Here is a 20,953-nt window from a genome sequence, read left to right as displayed (position 1 = left end):
TTGAGGAATAAGTTGGAGCGGCTGAGATCTTGGCTTCCAGTTTAAACATTTTGATAGGTGATAGCACTACCGATTGCAATAGTGGTAGCTCGAGTCTTAAGTACTCTTGGAGGCCTTTTCTCTATCTGCTTCCTCCACACACGTCTTCCACTACAGAATTGAGAAGTAGATGCCTGTTCTCTAGGCATCTACTTATAGCAACCCAAGGACAACATTGTCCACACTAGTCATCATACTTCATGGCCTTTCCCACTTGACTCAGGTTCATTGAGATTATCTTTTATTTTCAGTATTTCCAGAATACTGAACTATCAAAGACTTGTTTAAATACTTGTTGAATGAATACAATGACATATAAAAGTGTAAGGTGAGTAACGGATCAGGAGATACTAAAGTCTATGTTATATCTGTTACTTCAGGAAATAAGGGAAGGAATTGGAAATTGGGAAGGCATTTTTCTCCATTCTTTCTCATTAAACGTGGGGTTTTGGAAGAGAAGGGAGAATGTGGGAAAATATGACTGGTTATATATACTTTATTGAAGTATAAATTTTGCCTCCTTTTGATCGTGGCTTAAAATATTGCAAGAGGGGATTTTTTTTTTTTTCCTGAGGATGAACTGCATTTTTATCAAGAGATATTTATCCAGACCTTTTCAAAATGAAACTTCAAAATCTGGAAGGGGGAAATCTGTAAAATATTTTTATGGAAAACATTGGGAATGACCTGATAAGAGGATTAAAATGGAGGAAGTAGTGAGGATGAGATAGTTACAAAAGGGACCTGGAATAGTGAGACTGGACACGGTATGGGAGCAAAGCATGGATTTGAGACTAAGCGAGATTGTGCTGGGCACTACGGTGGAACACAAGGAACACCTTACAGGTGAGCTTGATGGTGCAAGACTCAGCATTGTCTCCTTCCATTAGGCATGCTCTTTGAGCTTAAGACATCAAAAATTATTCCTACACAGAATTGGGGCAACTTCATTGACCAAACTTTCAGTTTGGAACTCTGTAGCTGACTGGCATCTTATTTGAACCCTCATCTCTCATTTTTTAAATCTTAATTATCTCTTTGTATCACTTGAATATATGTCCTTCTACGTCCTATTCACCTGGTTATACATTTATCTGTAAGTGCATTTATAGGTGGAAAGCAACTTTTTAGTGACTGTATGTTAGTTCTTTCTATCTTCCTAATGCTTCACATGAAGTCTTGCACATAAAAGGCATTTGAAAAGTGTTAAATATGTAATAGAAAAAAATGTGATGCAATAATTTTATAGTCACTTTGTAAGGAGGATGGATCAAGATAAATTGGAGGATCTTTTATTTGCTGCCCTTTTGTCGACTTGAAGACAGTATGAATGATGACTGTGGGATGTGATAGATTGGAGGAGATAAATCAATCCACCTCTGAAAAAAAGAAAGATGTAAAGGGGCCAAGGTAGAAGTGGAGCATGTTGGGAGATGGGGCAAGAGAAGCATCAAGGAGAGACTTTAAAAGAGAGAGGAACTGGATGCTGTGGACCTAACTTGAAAACAGGAACTTGGAAGTAAAGGTCTATGCCCTGAGTTATGGAAAGCCCTTCGACTAATACCTTTAATAATCTTTAATAAAATACCTATTCCTGAGAAGAATCTATTAGAGATTTTTTAGAATGGTAGTGAATGAGGAGAAGAACTGAGTCCTGGTCAAGGAGGCAAGTATAGAAACTTCCCATAGGGAAGAGAATCAGTATATTCAAAATGTAAAATTTGAGGTACTGAAAGGTTAAATATGTTAACATATTTACAAATATGTTATTTTAGACTAATAATTTAGTCTAATAGTACAAAAATTTACAAAATTTTTGTACTCTTTGTAAACTTTACAAATTTTTGTAAATTTGTATTTGTAAAAGTTACAAAATTTACAAATACAAAACATAGGTACTTAGACCATAGCAAATACTCAAATAATGTTTACTTCTTTTCCTGAAACTTCAACTTTTCAGATAGCTGCTGAAATTCTTATTCATGTTTAAACAGGGAGAAGTAGAATGATGGGACCCACTGTCAAACTAACTTTTAAAACAAAGGAAAAAAATATATTTTTAAATAAATTGATGTATTTATTTATTTATTTTTGGCTGTGTTGGGTTTTCGTTGCTGCGCGTGGGCTTTTTCTAGTTGCGTTGAGCGGGAGCTACTCTTTATTGTGGTGTGCAGGCTTCTCATTGTGGTGGCTTCTCTTGTTGTGGAGCACAGGCTCTAGGCACGTGGGCTTCAGTAGTTGTGGCACGTGGGCTCAGTAGTTGTGGCTCGCAGTCTCTAGAGCGTAGGATCAGTAGTTGTGGCACACGGGCTCCACGGCATGTGGGATCTTCCCTGACTAAGACTCGAACCCAGTGTCCCCTGCACTGGCAGGAGGAATCTTAACCACTGAGCCACCAGGGAAGTCCCAGAAAATTGTTTTTTAATATGAGAATAATGGAGACCTTGTGGGAAGGGCTGTGTCACCTTAAAGTTTCCAACTGTTAGTGAATGGAAATGCTCGTCATAGTGAGACATGTGTCCAAAATACTATAAAAGGCAAGTTAAAAATCTTCAGTGGGAAGTAGTTCCCAGACAACATAAGCCTGGGTAAATGGTCCTGGTACTAGATAATCATTATCATCATCATCCCATTGCTCTTTGGCAGTATCTTTAAAATGACTACTTCTGGCACCTCTGACTTACCTTTTAGCTTCCAAGGTGGAAGAAGCTTGTTCCAGTTCCCTCTAACCTATTTCAATAACACTCTGTAACACTCAGCTACAATTTAAGAAATATACAAAGTGCAGTTTTGTTCCCTTCATCTTTGCTACCACTGCTGAAACTCCCTGACACTAGTTGTTTCTTCGTTGACCATAAGGAGGTAGGCATTTTCAGAGACTGGGGTGCAATCACAATCATAGAACACATCTGTACCACTTTAATGGTCCTTTTTATGTGTATCCCCTGGGACTAATAGGATTAGAAACTAGATTGAACTCTATAGAGCTCATCCTATCTCCACAGTTCCTTCCAGGAAACTGTTTTATTTACATTTCCAGACAGCTGGGTTTGTATAAGATGATTGGACTTAAGTCATATCATCTCCAACCTTCCACCATAACAGATTTGATCCCACTGCTTGACCCTCTAAAAGGGAGGATGAGTTAAGAAACCTAGGAGCCTCCAAAAAGGAATATCAGACTCCACAATTGCAAATGATTCAAATGAAAAAGAAAATGAGGACGATAATACATAGAGATAGATATGGCTGCATAGAGATCAATTTAATAAAAAAATGATTTAAAAAAAATTGGTAGAAAAGATAGACTGGATGATACTTTCCTAAGGATGTATATTAGAGTGAAATAGAATGATACATGATGTACAATGAATGCTGAAATCTGCAATGAGAAAAATGTATAGACAATAGAAAGACTTTTTTGTTTTTATTTTTTTGTTCAAGGCATGATAAGGATTAAGGTGTGACTGTACAGTAAATCCATAGATGTAATGTAAAGAGGTGAGGAAAGTAGATGTGTTTAACCACCTCCAATTTTTTTCATGAAAATGGGAATAGGTTTTAGATGAGGAAGTTTAGGATAAACTTTGATGCAAAATCATAGTTGAGTGAAAAGACTGTAAGGGACAGTTTGGCAGCACTTCCAACTCAGAATAATTGGAGCTCAGCTACTATAAGAACTTGCATATGCACTTGAAATTTTCTGTGATCTCCAAAGATTCAGGGAAACTAAAAAAAAAAAAAAAAAAAAAAGAGAGAAAATGCAAGAAGACAAGAGACAGGCACCTACTGTCCCCATTTTTATCGAGGCAAAGCTGGAGGCTGGAATGTAAATCAATAAGTATGCCTTCAGCACTGGGCAAAATTCTAGAATGGCTTATCATATAGCTGATTTGCAAGAATATTTAAGATTTAGAACAATGCTAGCCTAAATTCATCATATACTATATTCTAAGTTAGCCTCAATATTTCAATAAATTAGATAAATGGTATTCAAGAAATGTATAGATATAGTTTTCAGATGTTAGTCAGGAATCCGAATGAGTTTTCCATTGCATCCTTTGGAAGAAAATGGAGAAATGAGATCTCTGTGTTAGAAAAGTACATACTTTTGTAAATCTGTACTTTTTTGAAAAATTTACCTAGAATGGACTAGGTCACAAGTGTCTTGAAGAAAATGAGTATATTTTATTAATCTTGATATACCAGCATGGAGCACATTGTAGATAATCCAAAAAAAAGTTAATATCTTACTGAGTGCAGGGTTGAATATTGAATAGATACATTCAATTTTAGTTGGTTGTCTAAGCACTTCTGAGCAGGGACTGTACTAAAAGAAACATTGCAAGGTAGCCTTGGTTAAGGTTCCATGGATACTTCCGGAATGAATACTTGCTGGCAGTGATAAGTGAATCTAATTTTTATTTACAAATATACTTATGATTATTATCAGACTGAGACATTTGTTTCAACTTTGTAAGTAATTATATCTATAAGGCACAGAAAGTAGAAGCTCAAAGATTGATATTCTCTTTTAAAATTTTTTGAATGTGCCCAGATATTTTGCAGAACTACCTTACATCATAAAAAGCTGGACGTATTGGAGGCATTGTCTCTAGAACTGTAGTTATTTTCTGTATGTGATATGGTGTCTAACTTGAAGTTGTATATTTAATGAGCTCAAAATACTTTAACTTAATACCTAGTTTCATTTTGCAATGAGCAAGGAAACTTTGACCTTACAATGAATGGATCAGAGTTGGCAAGAATTGTACATGGGACTTTTGTAATGCAGATTTCAGCTAATGGACCATATAATTAAAATGACCAATTGCTAATGCAGTTGGAGAAATTCCAAGAACTCTGATATGAAGCCTACCAATTACATTGCGTTTCCCACTACTATCTAAGGGGATTAATAATTCTTTTCATTGGCTTTATTGAAATTCTTCAACAAATTTAAGAATATTTCAATTCATAATGGAAGAAATAGTATTATATCTACTTGTACAGTAAAGTACAGGAAATGAGAGAGGCATAGCTCATCTCTAAGTATCTATAATAGTTCTATCTGGTACTTCTTTGTGTAATAGTACTTTCATTATTGTATTTTATCTCACTAATATTGAGTGTATATAAATGAATTCACAATATATTGATTTTTTTTTGTCAAGGATTAATAAATAATCCAGATAGAGGTAAAAGGCAGGGAATAGCATACATAGATGAATCAATTTTTTTTAGACAATGTCAGTAAGGAATAAAGAAGTTTTCTCATAATTAGAGCATTTTCTTCCCCTTCTCTAATTTCACTGCTAGATTTTTCCTAGGTGTTCAATAAATGTTTATGGAACAAGATTGAATCATCAATAACACAGTCACAGTAAAATTTTATTTTGAAAGGCATAGTTCCATTATTGACCTAAACATAAGTGATTTAAATCTCCATGCTAAGCATTGTACGTGATATTTAATTTTGAGTCGACGTATATTAATTGAAAGAATGCATAAATAAACCCTCTACTCTTCCAGTTAGCTCTAACTGGAAGTTATTTGTTTTGGCAACATTGTATTACTCTAAAAGAAATTGAAGCATGTATACAAGAATATCAACATTTATAATATCCATGTTGTCAGAACTTGGCTGTTTGTTTTATATCATTCTCTTTATTTTTCTATATGTTTAAAGCATTTAGAAATAAAAAAATACTTAGTTTGTCCTATTTTTGTTGTTTTTTTTGCTTATATCTGAGCAATTCTATAACATTTATTAAATAAATAGTTTTGCGTTCATGCAGTACAAAGTGGTGGGAATATGGCTGTATGTAAAAACATAGTACATAGTTTTATGTCTTTTAAGTTCCTCCTTTGAAAAACATATAGGCATGAACTAGGCTAAAATAAATATATTTTAAAATTCATAGCTGTGTTCTCAAGAAACTAAAGGAAATCTTTAAGTATAATACCTCCTTTTTTCCCAGTAACACAGAAGGATTTAAAAGCTGAAATGAAAATTGCAAACCAGTATGAAATCTGGGGCATTTCTTGGGACATAGAGAGGGAAAACATGATAAACAACAAGCTGGAATTTTAAGGAATAGCTAAATTGGGATGAAGATATTAGGTTTGGGCCTATGGAAGTAGAGGAAGTCAGGCAGAATAATTTTCTTAAAATTGTTTCTCCAAAGAGATATACGCTTAATGAAAGAGCATGATGAAAAAAAAAACTACTGACCAGAAATGGAAAAGGATGTAAAAATCTGTCTGTTTTGGCCACAGCTGCTGACAGGGGGATAAAGTGGCTCTTTAGAATGTGTGTCTTTGACTCACCTCACACCAGTGTAGAGTTCTTCTTTATACTACCTGTTTTATACTACTGGTCAGGGAAACGGGAAGATGCTGAGAGATTAAATCACAGTAATCCTAGTTTGTTGAGAGGATTTGCAGCAGAAGTCTTTAAAAATCCTCTCTGGAGGGAATCATCCTTAAATCAGGTCCCTAATATTCTTCCACAGACTAATTCAATCAAATATGAGCATACAACCAAAAAACCCCACAAATTTTCAAATATATGCAGGAGAAAAAAACAACCAACAAATTTAAATCCCAAGAACATCAGGCATTGAAATTATTGCTTACAGAATATAAAATAAAAAAGGATAAAATATATATATTTTTAAAAGTTTCCAAAGGATAAGAGGATATAAAAAACAACCAAATAAAATTGAAAAATAATTAACTCAAAATTTGTATTAGGATAAGCCACGCTGTGCCACAGCAAAATGCAACAGTGACAACTAAGATTACTTTCAAAATTTATTTTATTTTTATTATTATTTTCTTTTGGTTCATTGAGATATAATTGACATGTAGCACTGTATAAGTTTAGGTGTACAGAAAAATGGTTTAACTTACATACATCATGAAATAATTACCACGATAAGTTTAGTGAACATCCATCATCTTATATAGATACAAAATTAATAAAGAAGTAGAAAAAAAAATTTTTCCTTGTGATGAGAACTCTTAGGATTTACTATCTTAACAACTTTCATATATAACATACAGCAGTATTAATTATATTTATCATGCTGTACATTACACCCCTAGTACTTATTTATCGTATAAATAGAAGTTTGCACTTTTTGACTTCCTTCTTCCAATTCCCCTTCCCCCCATCCCCTGACTCTGGTAACCGCAGATCTGATCTATTTTTCTATGAGTTTTTTTGTTTGTTTGTTTGTTTTGAAGTATAATTTACCTACAATAGTATGTTAGTTCCTGTTATATAACACAGTAATTCAATATTTGTGTACATTACACAATGATCACCAGGACTAGTCTAGTTACCATCTGTCACCATACAAAGATATTACATAATTGTTAACTATATTTCCCACACTGTAATTTTCAGAGGAGAGGGAGTTGGGGGGAGGATACAAACAAGTGAGGGAGATAAGAGGTACAAACTTTCTTTTGCAAAATAAATGAACCACAGGTAAAAACTGTTACTTTTAGTCCCTCAGGGTTGACCAAGGACCAGGTGACTCTCTGCGATAACTGTCTTCTATGCAGCAACTTAGATATCCAGGTGGATTAAAGGTCATGGTTCTGCCATCACGATATATGGTCCTCTTTTGGGCTAAGGCTAAGGGACAGCTGAAGGGCAGCAAACAAGCTTATCTGATATTCCTCTAGGAAGTGACTTACACCATGGGGCTTGGGAAATGTGTGGGAACATAGAGCATAATTTTCTAGAACTGAAAAATTTAATAATTTAAATCAATACCTCAATTGATGCATTAAATATAAGATATAGCAGAAAAGATAAATCATAAGCTAAAAGATTATAACTGATGATAATAAATTATTATGCATAAATTAATAATAAAATAAGTAAATGCAGCACAGAGATGCTAGGATATAGAAACCTTGAAAAACAGCTTAAGTGACATACAGAAAGAGAACAAGAAGACTGAACACATGCATAATTGGAGTTCTAAAAGGAGACTAGTGAAAAAGGGGAAGAAACAATGATAACATTTTTTTGTGAGTTCATGAAAGGTACAAATTCAAATTCAAAAACCATCTCATGAGCTAAACAGGTTAAATATGTAGAAATCCATAGTCACAACATAGTGAAAGCACAGAACAGCAAAGACAAGGACTCACCATAAGAGTCACCAAAAATAAAAGAAATGTCATTTATAAAGGAGTGACAATCAGGCTCAAATTGAACATTAAAAGCCAGTAGAGGGACTTCCCTGGTGGTCCAGTGGTTGGACTTCACCTTCCAATGCACAGGGTACAGGTTCAATCTCCCGTCTGGGAGCTAAGATCCCACATGACCTGTAGCCAAAACACCAAAACATAAAACAAAAGCAGTATTGTAACAAATTCAATAAAGACATTAAAAATGGTCCACATCAAAAAAATCTTTTTATAAAAGAAAGCCAGTAGAAACTGTATGTTATGGAGAAGTGTTTTCGTCAGGATTCTCTAGAGAAACAGAATCAATAGGATATATAGAGATGTATATAAAAGGATGCATTATAGGAATTGACTAACACAGTGACAGAAGTTTAGAAGTCCCATGATCTGCTTGCTGTCTGCAAGCTGGAACCAGAGAAATCAGTGGTGTAATTCAGTTTGAGTCAGAAGACCTGAGAATTGGGACTTCTATGGTATAAGCCCCCATCTGAGTCTGGAAACACGAGAACCGGAAACACATACGTCTGACGGCAGAAGAAGCTGGATGTTCCAGAGCAAGTCACCCTTCCTCCACCTTTTTGTTCTATTTAGGCCCTCAAAGGATTGGATTATGCTTGCCCACATTCATGAGAGGGATCTTTACTCAGTCTACTGATTCAAATGCTAATCTCACAAACACAGCCAGAAATAATGTTTTACCTGTTATTTAGTCATCTAGGTTGAGTCAAGTTGACACATAAAATTGACCATCACCAGAGGTTATTGTCAACAAAAATTGTGTACGTTAGGCAACAAACTTTCTAAAAGAAGATCAAAGAAAGATATTTGCAAATAAATAAATTGCTAGGAGAGCTTACCTTACCAAAAATAATCTAATGTATGCAATAGGAAAGCAAAACAAAATGATACAGGGTAGAGATAAAACAGTGGGAAAAAATAACACATAAACACTCATATGAAATATTGAACATATGAAACATGTGAACCAGTAAACATAAGGAAAGACCCTCAACCTCATTAATAACCATGGAAACACATATTAAAACTACAATGAGATACTATTTTATTCCTAACCTTGTGACAAAAATTAAGAAGTCTAATAAAACTAATTTTTGGTGGAACAATGTCAAGACTTATACACTTCTGATGAGAATTTGTTTCTTTAAGACTACTTCTGGGAAACAATTTGGCATTGTTTAGTAATGCTAAAAATGTGAAATTCATTTGCTAGGTATAATCCTAAGAGAAATTCTTGCACGTGTAGCACATGTATGCCAGAAGATATGAATGAATACATCTGTATTATTTATAAGAGCAAAAAACCTGGAAACAATCTAAATATCCAAATATCCATTGACAGAGGAACACATAAAATTATATGTGTGAGACTTCATATACATCTACACAAATACTGGTATGCTACGCAGTGTTAAAAATGAGTGATTTCTCTATGACATAAATCACAGCAAGATCCTTTTTGCTCCTAGAGAAGTGGAAATAAAAACAACAATAAACAAATTGGACCTAATGAAACTTAAAAGCTTTTGCACAGCAAAGGAAACCATAAACAAGATGAAAAGACAATCCTCAGGATAGGAGAAAATATTTACAAACGAAACAACTGACAAAGGATTAATTTCAAAAATATACAAGCAGCTCACGTAGCTCAATACCCAAAAAACAAACAACCCAGTCCAAAAATGGGCAGAAGACATAAATAGACATTTCTCCAAAGAAGATATACAGATTGCCAACAAACACATGAACGGACGCTCAACATCACTAATCATTAGAGAAATGCAAATCAAAACTACAATGAGATATCACCTCACACCAGTCAGAATGGCCAGCATCAAAAAATTTGCAAACAATGAATGCTGGAGGGGGTGTGGAGAAAAGGGAACCCTCTTGCACTGTTGGTGGGAATGTAAATGATACAGCCTCTATGGAGAACAGTATGGAGGGTTCTTAAAAAACTAAAAATAAAACTACCATACAACCCAGCAATGCCACTACTGGGCATATACCCTGAGAAAACCATAATTCAAAAAGAGTCATGTACCACAATGTTCATTGCAACTCTATTTACAATAGCCAGGACATGGAAGCAACCTAAGTGTCCATCGACAGATGAATGGATAAAGAAGATGTGGCATATACAGACAATGGAATATTACTCAGCCATAGAAAGAAACGAAATTGAGTTATTTGTAGTGAGGTGGATGGGCCTAGAGTCTGTCATACAGAGTGAAATAAGTCAGAAAGAGAAAAACAAATACCGTATGCTAACACATATATATGGAATCTAAAAAAAAAAAAAAAGTGTTTTGACGAACCTAGGGGCAGGACAGGAATAAAGACGCGTAAGTAGAGAATGGACTTGAGGACACGGGGAGAGGTAAGGGTAAGCTGGGATGAAATGAGAGAGTAGCATGGACATATATACACTACCAAATGTAAAATAGATATCTAGTGGGAAGCAGCCGCATAGCACAGGGAGATCAGCTCGGTGGTTTGTGACCTCCTAGAGGGGTGGGATAGGGAGGGTGGGAGGGAGGGAGATGCAAGAGGGAGGGGATATGGGGATATATGTATATGTATAGCTGATTCACTTTGTTATAAAGCAGAAACTAACACACCATTGTAAAGCAATTATACTCCAATAAAGATGTTAAAAAAAATGAGTGATTTATGTAAAGTGCAATAACATAAAACTAAATACTATTTATTTGCGGATACATGTGTATGTCCTAAAATCACAATGGTAGAAAATAATACCTGTGAACAAAAATGGTGAGAGAAAGAGGACACACTGAGTGAGAGGTGTGCATAGGGCTTCAATAATACTAGTAATGTTGTATTTCTTAAGCAGAGTGATAAGATTATTTATTTTTCATATAATATATTCAAATATATATCCTTTTCATGTATAAAATATTTATGCTCAAAGAAGTGCAAAAATTGCAGACAACCTCTGCTCTCTGTGTAGAAACCCACACAAAGTAAAGTTTCAGCCTTAATAAATACTATTAAGATAGGTACCTGGGGCTTTCCTGGTGGTGCAGTGGTTGAGAGTCCGCCTGCCAATGCAGGGGACACGGGTTCGTGCCCTGGTCCGGGAAGATCCCACATGCCGTGGAGCGGCTGGGCCCGTGAGCCATGGCCGCTGAGCCTGCGCATCCGGAGCCTGTGCTCCGCAACGGGAGAGGCCACAACAGTGAGAGGCCCGCGTACCGCAAAAAAAAAAAAAAAAAAAAAAAGATAGGTACCTGGTGCTACTATTTAAAATAAGGATGTGTGAATTTTTGAGCATAAAGAGACACAGACAAAATCACCTACATATGGAAGGCTTGAAGACTTTCTCCTGCTCTAAAAATCAGCTCTTTTATTCGTTGTTTTATTCTTCCTGCACTGCTCCTGAAACTTCCCTGATTTTTAGAGTACTTTTTTCAAGGCCCAGGTAAATTCCATCACTATTGTAATCCTAAAGATAAAACAAATGTCATTTTGCACTTCCCAAATATTAACTCCAAACTTTCCTACAGCCTCTATCCTTATCATTAGGGAAACTTTTCTACTACTTTGGAGAAGTTTTGAGATATAAATATCTTCCAGTACTCAATTAAGTATATATTAATGTATTTATATTTGCATCCACCAATATCTATACTTCAATCTAAAGGTGAGAAAAAATTTAACATTTCTTTCTGCTATTTGGCTGCTGTGTCAATTCATTGTATTGATGGCCCCAGATAACGGTAACCTATATCCGTGCATTGTTTGTAGTGTGATTCGGCAGTTTCTCCCATCTAACAGTGGTTGGTCTATTTCTCCACTCCTTGAGATTGGGTTCATCTTGTGACTTGTTTTTGGTCCTGTCTCTGCCACAGAACAAGCCCATAGAACAAGGATAGCCTGCAAGAGATTGTGGAGGAGAGCTGAGATACCCAGCTGACAACCAAATAACCAGCTGAAGCAGAGCCAACTAGCTGATGTGTAGTTGATTGCAGAAGCACGAATGAAAGAACTACCTCTGAAGATTCCAAGGTAGGGAGAAGCATGAACTCTAGAGAAAATGATGAGAATGCAAATGCTGAGCAGAGTAGAAAAAATTAAGCTGGTAATGTAGGCAAGAGTTCAATCATGTACAGCCTCATAGGCCATGTTTATTATTTCGTTCCAATGTTTTGAATAAGAGAGTGACATGATTAAATCTACATTTAAACATATTATTCTTATCACTGTATGGAGAATGGATTGTATCGGGCTTAGGCATGAGTATGAGGAGAGAAGTTAATCAACTATTGCACAAGTCCAGGCTACATAGTGATTGCTCGACTAGATGTTAGCAAAGGAGGTGGAAAGAAGAGTACAGAGCCAAGAGATATGCAATTGCAAAGTCTGTAGATTTGGTGAGGATTGGTTAGGGGAAATGAATAAGATGAGCTTATCAATGACTCCAAACTGTCTGGTTAGAACAACAGATGGATTCATTGAGCTAGAGGGCTGTGGAGGAGAAACAATGGAGACGTGGAAGTAGGGTTCTTGAATTTAGTTTGGTTCATGTCTAATTTAAGAGGAGACATTCAAGGGGAACTATCAAGCTGGTAGCTTGAAACACAAAAGCAAACGTTTAGCTAAAGATACAAATTTGATAGGCAGTTAGGCAAAGCAGTTTGGTGACTTCGGGGAGAGGACACTGAAGGCAGGGACATGTTCATTCATTCATTCACTCAATATTCAAGAAACAATCAAGGTTCAAGGTCCCAGGGATACAGCAATGGACAAAACAGATAATGTTCTTTTCCTCATGGGACGTATATCTAATAAGTGACATTCTATTTATTGCTTATAAGATGTCAAGTCAAAGAGTAAGGAGGTGGTGAGAAAAGGGGACTATATGAAGTAGGAAGGCCGAAAGAGTAGAGTTCACAAGTGAAATGCTGCAGAACTGCTGTTGTACTAAGAGTATGAATAGAGGTGGAGATTGAAAAGATGTGGGGCAAGACTAAAAGATTAGAACTGCAGAGGTAGCTTATAAGAGATGAAAGAACAATGGACATGTAATAGACCAAAAAATGGAAAAGAATTGGTAAACCTTGGATACTGGGAGAATAGAAAGTGTCTAATGTAAAAGTCTAACAATTGACCAAGCTAGAGGAAGACAAAAGTTTAGGGGAAAAATCATAACAGAATAAGGAACAAACAAGGTGAGAGACCATTTGGTATTAGAAGCAAGGGAGAAGAGCTATTGAGTGCCTACTAAATACCAGGCATTATATTAAAATTGTATACAGGCTTATCTTATTTAATCTACATTAACATAGTGAGTTTTTGCTTCCACTTTACAATGAAAGGAACTGAGGTACAAAGGAGCTAAAAATTATTTAAGATCACGGTAAGAAGGCAAGTAGGGCACTGATTCAAACCACAGGTAAGACAAGTATTCTGGTATGGGAAGGTTTATCACTTGCACTGTGTTAGCAAGGCAGAAGGTAAGGCATTTGGGGGGTTGAGATGTGGGAGGGAGGTTATCCTGAGAAGTTGAGAAAGTTCCTACCTGACGGTTCCTATATGTTGCATGAAGTGGTTGAGCTTCTTTGTTGAACATGACAGGGTAATGAAATAAAATTCATATTTTAAAGGAAAACAAGAAAACTTTAAACATAAAATTTTTCTCTGCCCATTTAGGCGTCATACCTCCCCTCTAGTGTGCATCGTGCATCTGCACTGAGCGTTAACCAGACCTCCCCAATGGCAGAAATACCTGCTCAACCATAAAGATAAATTTTTCTTCTTCTGACACCAGCCATGTAACTCCTTAGAAGATAGCATTCCTTTCTCAATCCAGTAAGGGGGCATGATGACCCACCACTCACCTTGTACATGCAGGTATCTATGGTGAACTTTATGCATGATTCCAACATATCATGTCTCTTAAAGATAGCGATTGGTGCAGAGCAGACTGTGTTAGATGGTCTGGGGAGATACTGGGCCGCAACTAATGGAAAATTTTCCCTTGAATACTTAACTTATGACCTTATTAATGTTACTAGGTATATTACTTGTGATCTGCTTATTTTACAGGATTATTGCTTCTTGCATTACCAAATGTGTGACTAAGCCTCTGATAAAAAGAATGATGACTAGGCAAATTGAGACCATTGACCAAATATACAGTTCAATAATATCAATGATTATAACAGTGTAACTCTAGATTGGGGAAGAAGCAATAAGTGGGAACCATTTCCTGGACCACAGTAGACTAGTAAGACAGACCGTCCAAGGGCTTTCGGCTACTGTTAACAGAGCCTAGTCCTGTAATAGCACATTGAGTGGCTTACTAACGAAATCCTCTCCTGACCTGGGAATAAGCATTCCTAGTGCTGTGGGACAGATTGCTCACAAAATGCTTGTCAGACCTCGGTTGAAATTAAGACCAAAAGGGAAGGGATTGTAAAATAATGTTGCCCACCATCCACTTCTACAAGGATCAAGTCATTAGCCACTGAAGTTGCTGACCTATAATACACCCTAAAAGGAATTCAGAGCAAAGATCAGGATGAAGCACTTTGTGCTCTGGGAAAACTGGCAGAACTGGCCCTCAGATAGATATTTTCAGGAGAAAATCTTGTGAACCCAGTTTCTTGCATCTTCCTATACTTAGAAAAACACAAAAATCTTTCACTAATATATCTGTTCCTTGCAGTAACCTTCTACCAATATGTGTGCTCAATTGCATGGACCCCTTCTCTAAAATCACATATATATTGGCTTTCCCCTTTACCTCTTCAGAACAGGCCTCAGAGCTTTCTGAAAGACTGTCTCCCAGGTCATAATTCTCAGGTCAGCTCAGATAAAATTTTCCATTCCTTTTTTAGATTGACTGTTGATTAATTTTTTCATCAACAGGGGTAAGGTGGAAAGGATAGGGGCATGAGAAGAAGGAAAGGGATTGAAATAGCTGTGGTAAGGAACAAGTGAAGGACAGTAAAATAAACACATGCACAACCCAAATTCCCCTTTACGTCAAGCCTTTTCCCCAAGTTATGGCTCATCTTTCTTTTTTCCTTCAAGATCAAGCTTCTGGAAAGAATAGACCATGCTTTCTCATTGCATTCTCTCCCTTCTCATTCTTTCCTCTTCCATTTCTCCTTCAAACTACTATTTTTGGCTCTCTTCCTCAATACCTCAGCAAACCTTCCTTGCTGAGTCACCACTGACCTCTTTATCCAATAATGTAATGGACTCATCAGTCTTTACATTACATGCTATTGTCCCTGCATTTGAAACTGTTAATGACTCTGTCCTTCAAACTCCTCCTTCACTTTTGTTTCCAAGACTGTGCTCTTCTCTATTTCTCTTGTGTCTTTAGTCACTGATTCTTATTTCTCTTCAGTTACTTGTTTCTTAAATACTGATAGGTGCCAGTGTTCTGCTGAGACCTCTCTCTTCCCTTCCATCTCCTGGACCCCACCCTACCCTTCTTCCCCCCCTCCCTTCCTCCTTTCCTCTATTCTATTTCTTCCCACTTAAGTTAATTCCATCAACTACCAAGACTTCAAAATACCTGCAACATTTATAATGGCTATAATAAAATAAGTGCTTACTATGTGCTAGGCACTGTAATATCCAGGAACTAGACACACAGTCATACATATTTGATCCTCAGCATAACTTTTAGGAAGAGATTTTGATTTCTCATTTTTCATATGAAGAAACTGTGGCACAGAGATTCTCGGTGAATATCCCCTATGGTTCCTCAGTTAATAAGTGACAGTAAAATTTCCAACTTGATTCCATGTCTTTTTTTTAATAATCTATTTTTGTTTGTTCATTTGTTTTTTATACATTTATTTACTTATTTATTTATATTTGGCTGTTTTGGGTCTTTTTTGCTGTGCGTGGGTTTTCTCTAGTTGCAGCGAGCAGGGGCTACTTGTTGTGGTGTGCGGGCTTCTCATTGTGGTGGCTTCTCTTGTTGCAGAGCATAGGCTCTAGGTGCGCGGGCTTCAGTAGTTGTGGCACGTGGGCTCAGTAGTTGTGGCTCGCGGGTTCTAGAGCGCAGGCTCAGTAGTTGTTGCACAGGGGTTAGTTGCTCCGTGGCATGTGGGATCTTCCTGGACCAGGGCACGAACCTGTGTCCCCTGCATTGGCAGGCAGATTCCCAACCACTGCGCCACCAGGGAAGACCCAATTCCATGTCTTCCTAAAGTGAAAGTCTGCTTTTTTTAACCACTGTCCCATAGATATACTCAAGGCTCCTAAATGTTTGACTCAAGGTTAGAACATTCTACTTAATCCTAGACCCACCTATTCATTCATTCATTCATTCATTTGCTTACTTATTCTTTCTTTAATTCAAGAAATGTGTCTGGCAAGCATGTCAGACATTAGATAAACAGCAATGTTAAAAGAGATAGGGCCTTTGCTCGTGCAACTAGCAATCTAACAGGATAGATGGTAATTGTGGTATGTTGAATAATGCCTCCTTGTGGTATGTTGAGTAATGCCTCCCTCCAAAGATGTCTATGCCCTAATCCCTGAAACCTATGACAATGTTATGTTACATGGCAAAGGGACTTTGCAGATGTGATTAAGGTTACTGACCTTGACATGGGGACATTACCTTAGACTATATGGGTAAAAACATCTAATCTCATGAAACTTTAAAAGTCAGAGAATCTTTCCTGGCTTAAGTGAGAGAGATGAGGTGTAGAAGAAAAGACAGGAGAGACGAAGCATGAAAAGGTCTAGATCTGAAGTTACTGGCTTTAAAGGCAAAGGTGGCATGAGTCAAGGAGTGCAGTGGACTTTAGAAGCTGAGAGTAACAGCCAACAGTCATCAAGGAAATGGGGACCTCAGTCCTATAACTGCATGGAACTCAATTCAGCTAACATGAGCCTAGAAGCAGATTCTCCCTTACAGACTCTCCTTAGAGTTGTTTTTTTGTGTTTTTTTTTTTTTTTTGTACGGTACACGGGCCTCTCACGGTTGTGGCACCTCCCATTGCGGAGCACAGGCTCCGGACGTGCAGGGTCAGTGGCCATGGCTCACGGGCCCAGCCGCTCCGCGGCATGTGGGATCTTCCTGGACTGGGGCACGAACCCGTGTCCCCTGCATCGGCAGGCAGACTCTCAACCACTGTGCCACCAGGGAAGCCCTCTCCTTGGGGTTTTTATAAAGGAACACAGTCCTGTAGACATCTTGATTTCAGCCTTGTGCCAGTCTAAGCAGAGATCCAGCCAAACCCATCTGACTGCTGACCTGTGGAAACTGTGAGATCAAAATATGTATTGCTTTAAGCCACTATGTTTATGGTAATTTATCATATCAGTGACAGAAATTAATATAGTAATAAACATGAAAACTCACAAATAAATACATTATTAACCATTGTGGTAACTGCTTAATGGGAAAGAACAGGACAATATGAAAAATAATAATAGGGTATCTGCTTAAAGACATTTTGAGGAGGTAGACAAAAGGGTGAACTTGCTTTACATTTTGTTTTTATTCACTGCCACTTGTCTCTATAATGCTAGTATTCACTTTGACAGGTACTTACAGAAGCACTCATTAAGTACTGCAGGGGTGGTAAAGATGAGTTTAGGAGATATCTTTTCTTACAAAACCCATAATCTAGAACACAGGTTGGCAAGCCACGGTTTGTGGGCCAAATCTGGTCTGCCACCTGTTTTTGTACGGTCGGTGAGTAAAGGAGTTTTACACTTTTATATGGTTGAGAATGAAATCAAAAGAAGAATAATACTTGTGGCATGTGAAAATTATATGAAATTCAGATTTCAGTGTCCATAAATAAAGTTTTATCGGAACACACCATGCACCTTCATTTGTGTAATGTCTATGGTTGCTTTCACCTTAAAATAACAGAGCTGAGTAACTGTGAAAGAGACCAAATGGCCAGTGAAGCCTAAAATATTTATCCTTCATAGAAAAACTATGCCAACTCCTGATCTAGAATGTAGATAAGCCAAGCATTTAAGTGATCTTGGAGATGAAGTACAAATGGAAAAATACCATCTAGAGAACGTGTATTTCCTCATGGAGATCAGAAAAAAACACACAAAACATTTAACATTTTAGATGATCTTTAAAGAAAATGGAGTTAGGATTGAGCTGCTCAGAAAGTAGGAAGAGGTTCAGTAACAGGCCAGGTGCCAAAAGAAATTTTGCTGAATTTGTTCTTTGTTAGGTATTTTAAGAACTGAATTTACTTATTAAAATGGGAGAAAAGTCTTCTTTTACTTTTCTTGACTCAAAGTCTTCAGGACAATAAGTTTGATAATAATTTTATGATTTAAATTTTTTATATAAAATGAATTTCTTCTGAAGGTGAATCTCTTGCTGTCTAGAGCTCTTAAGTTGTTCTATATTTCCAGTGTCCTTGTTTTTATCCTGTCTTCTTTTAGTTTTACAAATACCTAATTTAAATTATTAGACTGAATTACTTATCACCTCCATTTTGCTAAACACATTTGACTGTTCCCCTGTCCCCTCTCTTTATTGAAATTATTATGGCCACTTGACTCCACCTCCCCCCAAATATATCTGGCCAGAGGCTGCTTTGCTTAAAGCAACAGTGTCCAGCAAGCCTTACGGACAGCCCAGCTCCTTGCCTTGCAAATGCCCTCTTTAGACTCTAAGCATTTCCTTCTTTGTGTTAGCAAATATCTTTACTAATGTTTTAGCTGTTTATTGATGTAATTGAATCTCAAATTGGTTTTACTATGTTCTGTAATACTGTGGGGATATTCTAAATACTGTCATAGTTATTAATATTAATAACTGGTGCTGTTTCACAGGTCAGTTGCTGAATTAAACTCAGTTATGGGTTCACAAATGTAAAATCATCAAAGCTTGCACAGTGGGAGACTCTGGTTTCTTTTCTCTGCCCCTGGTTTAGCAAGTTAACTCATCCTTACACTGTTCCTTGCTAATTGTGAAACAGATGCTTTGTATTTTTTTTTAGATCTCAGCTACATCTAAGAAAGTGGATTTCTTGATCAGATTCTCTAAAATTAGAGAGTTGTAGAATTATCTAGTAATACATGTCTTAATAATTCAACTTGTCATGGTGACATGCAATTAACATTTTCCTTTGGGACTAAAATGAAAAATCCCAGTTACTTCTAAAGAAGTTTAGCCAATACATAATGAGAAGAATAATTCAAGTAAATGGGACTGAGTTTCATAGAGAAAAGGAAAATAAAAGCAAGATGTTTAAACAAGGAAATTATTACTGTATTTGATTTTGCAGTTTTTATCTAACTTATTAGACCCTCTTTATATTATTCTCAATTAAAGCTGTACTACTATTTTTTATTTGCTAGAAAAAGGGGCATTACATTTCTTTCGTGAGGCCACCACCCCAAATTATCCTTTCTTTGTAGAATAAGCATAACTAATACCAAATGTTACTTTGATTTAAAGGGAATATATGATACCACTAATACTACATTCCACTAATCTAGTGGAAGTATTTTGAGCAAAGTTAATCAAAGAACAGGTTTATTTTTACATATTTATATCTATATCAATATCCATTTGGATATCTTTATATCCTTTGTATCTTATTATCTTATATAAACTTTAAAAATTCCTATAGTAAGACAAGTCATTTTGTTTTATATAAGGTAGAATGTAAAATATTGAATTATAACCCATGTAAATAATTTCTTTTCTGTGTTTACTGTTATAACTAAATTGTCTATAGAACATTTACTGTATTTCATTGATTCTAAGTTGCCCATTTCTTTTTTTCACATTTAACATCTCTGAAATAAGGATGCACCTTATAGTAGGTGACCTATCATAGTTAAATTGCTAACATTTTTTATTTCTAAGTAGTTCAAAATATAATGTAATAATATACCTTTCACAATTAATAGTGACAGATTCAATGACATGCTGAGACCACCTCTCAGAGTGTTGCATAGTTTGACAGAGACTGCCTGTTGTCCTACAATAATCATTTTCTTTTTTTCAAAATTTTAACTAAACATAGCGCAAAAAAATCTAAATTTTTCCAGACCACCTTAAAGGTTACTGTATTGGTTTGCTAGGGCTACCTTAACAAAATACTGCAAACTGAGTGGCTTAAACAACAGAAATATATTGTCTCACAGTTCTGGAGGCTAGCGGTCCAAGATGAAGGTGTCAGCTGAGCCATGCTCCAACTGAAGTTGCCAGGAAAAGATCTGTTCCAGGCCTCTCTCCTAGCATCTGGTACTTCCTCGGCTCATGCAGCTTAATTCCAGTCTTCACATGGTGCCCTTCCTGTCTTCATGCCTGGCTCTGTGCCTGGCATTCTTTTTATAAAGACACCAGTCATATTGGATCAGGGGCCCACCCTACCCCAGTATGACTTCATCTTAACTAATTACAACTTCAATGGCTCTTTTTTTTTTTTTTGCGGTACGCGGGCCTCTCACTGTTGTGACCTTTCCCATTGCGGAGCACAGGCTCCGGATGCGCAGGCTCAGCGGCCATGGCTCACGGGCCCAGCCGCTCCGCGGCATGTGGGATCTTCCCGGACCGGGGCACGAACCCACGTCCCCTGCATCAGCAGGCGGACTCTCAACCACTGCGCCACCAGGGAAGCCCAATGGCTCTATTTTTAAATGAAGTGATATTCTGAGGTACTGAGGATTAGGACTTGGACGTGAATTTTGAAGGACA

The sequence above is a fragment of the Delphinus delphis genome, chromosome 17, assembly GCF_949987515.2.
Source record: "Delphinus delphis chromosome 17, mDelDel1.2, whole genome shotgun sequence".
In the NCBI taxonomy this organism is placed as follows: Eukaryota; Metazoa; Chordata; class Mammalia; order Artiodactyla; family Delphinidae; genus Delphinus; species Delphinus delphis.
The sequence above is the reverse complement of the archived record's forward strand: the minus strand, read 5'-3'. Positions refer to the sequence as shown.